General features: G+C 37.0%; 1 non-coding gene across 1 annotated transcript; it reads left to right on the top strand.

Annotated features, from left to right (window-relative positions):
• Window positions 1–3827: 3827 nt before the first annotated feature.
• Trnat-ugu lies at window positions 3828–3900 on the top strand. Its single transcript has one exon. It is a non-coding gene; the product is annotated as a tRNA-Thr (tRNA).
• Window positions 3901–5890: the final 1990 nt, after the last annotated feature.

Genomic DNA, 5890 nt, shown 5'->3' with positions numbered 1-5890 from the left:
TAGTTTGCGTTATTTCCTGTGCTTAGATCTACTGAGATCAACCCGCCTTCCCAGCGTAGTAATTATAAGCAAACCCTCCCATTGGGAGAGGCCCTTAGTTCCGCAGAGGACTGCTATAGGTTATTGACGATGACGATGATGATGAGTTAAAATTTAAGCTTATAAAAAAGTCCTGCAGTACCGTTACGATAAAAAGCTTGTGAATTATTGCTTTAACAAGGTTGCTTCACAAAATAGTTTTAAATATCAATGTGAGATGGTGATAAAAGAAAACCGACTAAGTTTGTTGTGGGCTTCTTCTTAGACAAAGGAGCGTTCGAAACCCTCGTAGCTTGAGTTCTAAGTTTAAGAATGTTGTTATCGCCATCATCTCACTTCTACGAGTCTGAACATATTTTTTTATATACTTTACTAAATAAGAAAATTGACTGAAATATGAAGGTGTTAAAGATCTAAGTCGCACCAAATAAGATCCGCTTATCACCACCGGAAGCGGTGATAGCGCATTGGGTAGGAGCTCGACTTCACATTCGGGGAGCCGAGTTCGAATCCTAGCTCGAACATCTAAACTTTTCTAAGTTATGTGCGATTTAAGAAATCAAAATATCACTTGCTTCAACGGTGAAGGAAAACATCGTGAGGAAACCTGCATGTCTGAGAGCTCTACATAATGTTCTCAAAGGTGTGTGGAGTCCACCAATCCACACTGGGCCAGAGTGGTGGACGGCCTTACATTCTCATTGTGGAAGGAGACCCGTGCTCTGTTCTGGGCCAGTAATAGGTTGATGTGATGAATCGTTTAGGCGCGGAACCCGTGTAAGGTAGAATACATCTTAATAAAATCAATGTTTTTTCCGCAAGTTTAATACCCTCAGATGACCTGAGTCAACTTATAAATAACTTACCCTTTATAAGGAATACAGATCAATCCACTGATCAAGTGTCCACGTTTGGTCGTACTGAGTTACATGTGCGAGTATAGGTATATACGGATGAGAAACTTGTCCCTAAGGTTCTTGCTTTCAACTGTTGTACACATTCGCCCCTTATCCGATGAGAATAAAAAATATTATGTTTATCCAGAATGTAGGTACGTATTCAAGTGAGCTGGACAGAGGAATTAAATAATAAGTGGGTAAGTTCATTAAAAGGAATGTTTGCTTCCTTAAAAATAATAATAATAATATAATCTTTAATTTGGGTAAAAACAACACATAGTAATTAACATATAAAGTACACGTTACACAAAAACATATCAATGACAACTTAAACTATATAAATGAAAAAAAAAAGAAAGGATCTTAAATTTAGGTAACAAAATATACTTAAATAAGCTAAAACAAACAAATATAATTCCATGTTGGCCGTGACATATGTGGTGTTGTTTCTCCCAAACAGAGTATCGCCTAAGCGTTATGCTGTAGCAGTGGTAAAAAGTTTCATCGAATTAAAAACCGGCTAAGTGCGAGTTGGACTTGCGCACGATTGGTTCCGTATCAAAGTTCTATATAGATAACTACATAGTATTAAAAGTCTGAAGCGGTGAAAGCCCAGTGGGTAGGACTTCGACTTCACTTTCGGGGGCGCAAGTTCGAATCCCAGCACGCACCTCTAACTTTTCTAAGTTATGAGCGTTTTAAGCAATTAAAATAATACTTGCTTCAACGGTGAAGGAAAGCATTGTGAGGAAACCTGCATACCTGAGAGTTCTCCATAATGTTCTCAAAGGTGTGTGGAGTTACCAATCCGCACTGGACCAGCATAGTGGAATACGGCCTGAACCCCTTTTCATTGTGGGAGGAGACCCGTGCCTTGTAGTGGGCCGGTATTGGGTTGATATGATAATGAGTATGATAATATTAACACTATTAAGATTGAGCAAAAAACACCAAATAACCAAGTCTCTTGTATGGAGATCAAACCCCTTTATTATCAAAGCTTTTTATTTTTTATCTGCTAGAAATTTTAACTATCAACCTATTATGTTTCATGAAAAACAGTTCGCTAACATTAGAGCCTTAGGTAGCCTAAGGTCCCAATGGCACTCTACGGGCATGGAACCGTAAAAAATAGTACCTATGTACGTGGGTAAATTCTCCGAACCAAGTTAGGATCCACCTACCTAGTTACCACCCTACAGACAGAGAAGTGCCGCTAAACGATTTAGTGTTTCGGTGCGATGTCGCCAAAATACCGATTAGGTGACTACCATACTCCCTAACAGGTTAGCCCGCTACCATCTTAAACTGCATTACAACTCACCACCAGGTGAGATTGCAGTCAAGGGCTAACTTTTAGTGGAATAAAAAAAACCTAGATTTTAATTTATTAAATATCGAAAGAACCCCATAAAAATCAAAAGCAGATAAATAAAGTGATTTGTTTGTAGATAAATAACTCTGTACAGATTTGTCTAAGAGTTTTTTATTAATCCCGTAGAACACGATTGTTTTCATTGTTTAAAAAATCAAGTCAAGTTGATTGGTTGCTAAGTAAGAACGTTAACAAAGGACAAACAAACAAACACAGAAACGCATTTATAATATTGGTAAAGAAGTAAGAATTGAGTTTAATTTTCACTTATAATACCAAAAGAGCTTCAAAATTATCGGGTATTTCCCGATAGGTTCGTTGCAAACAAATGAAGGATTCAAGTTTTTCAGGTTAAAAAACTTGACGACTTTATTTGTTTGCAGGGAACCTTGAGGGAAATGCCAGATAATTTTGAAGCTCGTGTGGTATTCGGGGGATTATTTTTCCGTCCCAAATGTCGGCCAATAGAATTGCACCATGAGACGAAATGTACAGTTAACAAATAAGAATTTCATAATGAATAAATATAGCAAAATATATATAGCAACTACCAGAGAAAATTTTCAAAAAATTATCAGTATAATACCATGTAGGTTGTACCACGTGACGTCGAATGGTGCAATTCTATTGGTCGATATTTGGGTCGGAAAAATAATCATCGTAAACACATAAGTATTCAATGGATGCTTACCCTGTCAATTGCTTATTCAACAAACTCTCATACATTGCTTATGGTGCCACGCCTAACAAAATGCAATTCCATATATATGCAACGCAGTACAGCTCGTGAGCAAACGTTGGCATGTGTTTGTTTTGTTTACCAAATGCCGAAGCCATCTGTGAAAATTGCGTAAGCGCCATTTTCATACTAATACTTTCAGGTACCTACGCGAGTTTTTCTTTACAGTGAAAATTTCTGCCTCGTTGGTATAGTAGTGGCTATGTTTACTTACGGATGACGGAGTCCTAGGTTCGAATCTCGGGTCGGGCCAGTAATTGTTGGTATTGTCTATTTTCTGTTGAAGAATTATCAGTACTGGAGTTAGGAAATTGGCTGTTTCAACCCCTGTGCCTCGGAGATAACATTAAGCCGTCGGTTATTATCAATTTGTTGTTATAGTCGTTAAAGTCCACCAACCCGCATTGGAGCAGCGTGTCGGGTATAATGTTCTCATAAAATATCTCTCCTATGATGCGTGTACCCAGCTGTGGGACTTTTATACGCTGCGGATAATGATGACGATGATGATGAAAATAAAAAAACTAAAATCAGTAGTCTACTTAATCTATTTAAATCAAAATCCTATTTAGGACCTGTAGCTAGATACCTGCATACTGTAATGGTATTATAAATAAAGTAAGATTTTTGAGCTTGAAGTAAGACCGTACAAAGTAAATAAATGTATTTTATTTACTTCATTGTCAAAGAACATTTATATTGTAACACAATAACTAAGTAATAATTCCAAGGTAACGTGTAATAAAAAGTTCACTTTTTCGCCAAGCTATGCAGTGCCTCCATAGCTCAGGGGTTAGAGCACTGGTCTTGTAAACCAGGGGTCGAGAGTTCAAATCTCTCTGGAGGCAATACAACATGTGTCTTTTTTATATTAATTTAAACAAATTATTATATCGATGTGACACTAATTTTCTGTAAATTGAACATATTACCTACCAAGTTCTGATTATGCTCTAAACCCTTTTTTTATATAGATTTATATTTCTGTTGCAATTCTTCTCAACAAATACATCAACTGATACAGATGCCTCCTCTCTCATAGGAGTGACGAATATAGAGATTAAACCCACGACGCTGGCCCAAAATGGTTGGGCGGGCTAAATAACAGATGTGAAAGTAAAAATTATGTTTTTGTTATTTTTTATATATGTTTAAAACATAATTTATAGGAAAAAGTAACATATAGTTATGTTTCAATACAAACCAGGCAAGAATAGACTATATATAGCTCCCGAATACGAATTGATTTGCAAAAGAGAAAATAATAAAAAAGTATAATTTTTATCCGAGTGCCAGTATAATGACTGTACAAAAAAGAGTTCCCATCCGAGTAAGCCCCATTTGGTTAAGGACAGTGTTTGTCCCTTACAGCATTACCTGTGCTCTGAGCAACGCTACGAGCTGACATCGCGCAGGTCTTATCCTTCCCTACGATGCCAAACTCGGCCTACATCATCAAGATGCGAACGCTTTCCGCCCTGTCTCCGGGGACTTTCCACAGGGTGAGGGAACCATTAGAGGTTCGTTTGTAACCCTGATAGCTGAACTGGCAGGAACTCACTGATTGGCATGACACGGGAGTATATAAGGCTCATATTTAAAAAACTTTAATAGCGCGATTTAGAATTTTTCTGTTTTCATACTTTTTCTTTTTAAGTAAAATGCTAAACCACTAGAATTTTAGTGCATTGCAATTTTACTATTGATGATTATTTTATGGAATAAGTTTTTTGGTATTTGTCTACTTTGTTCATGTCTAAAATCGCGGCTTATTTTAAGCAGATGCGTGGATCTAACAGTGCCATCTGTTAGCAATACTACGAAGTAATTTTCACGTACTCATTTCAATTAAAGACTTTTACAACTATACATGTTATGGGTGTGTAGCAAAAGGTACACGTAAATATTTTAATATTTCTTAACGTAATTTAGCCCTTAACAAAATATAAACAAAGGAATTCGTAGACGGTAGACATATGCTTGATGTATAGAACACTTAAAACCAACCATAACAATAATTCTTCGCTTGGAATCTCAGTCTCATGACCGTAAAACTCATTTTTGCTGTAAAAGGTACAGAGTTTCGAATATATTTGTTTGTTACGTCAGTGATTTGTAATGAGAGTATAATTCAAACAAGTTACAATGAGCTCAAATGAGAAGAGATAAAGTTCAAATTCAGTTGTTAACTTCGAGATGCGCAAGCGCAGGTGTGCGGCCGCCTGTTCGTCGCCGCGGCTACTACTCTCGGTTATGGTATCTCATTTATTAATTTGCGCTGACCAATATGGCAATACGTATTTTATCGATGGTAGAGATAACGAAGACATTTTCATATTTGGATGAATGTCCTGTATTAATTTTACGTTAAAATGTGATATAAGTACCTCATATGGGGCAAGTAGATATTTGTGCGCATTTAGTACACCTATGTTGTACTTGTATAAATAGGAAACTTTGTCTGTGTGTTTCTTAGGTGCATATTATGATCGGCTCTATCAATGCATCGATCGTACGCACGAAACAATCTTGATGATATTTTGCACAAAGATAGATTGCACCCTCAATACGGACAAAGGATAAATCTTATCCCGGAAAAGTAACCGGGAACCTGTGCCGCGAGGGTTAAGAAATAAACCTTGTTCCTTATGTAAAGCATAACCGATCATGACAACATTTTGCATACCCAGACATACCTTGCCTCCTAGACACGGAGATGCACTTTTTAGTCCGCGAAAATAAACGACTAACAAAACAAACGCGGACAAAGTCGCAGGCGCGGCTAATAATTAATATTTATATAGTTGGGTTAATGGATAGAGTTTGTAAAGTTAGTTA

The sequence above is a fragment of the Pararge aegeria genome, chromosome 16 (genome assembly GCF_905163445.1).
Source record: "Pararge aegeria chromosome 16, ilParAegt1.1, whole genome shotgun sequence".
NCBI lineage: Eukaryota > Metazoa > Arthropoda > Insecta > Lepidoptera > Nymphalidae > Pararge > Pararge aegeria.
This window is presented reverse-complemented; position numbering and strand designations above follow the sequence as displayed.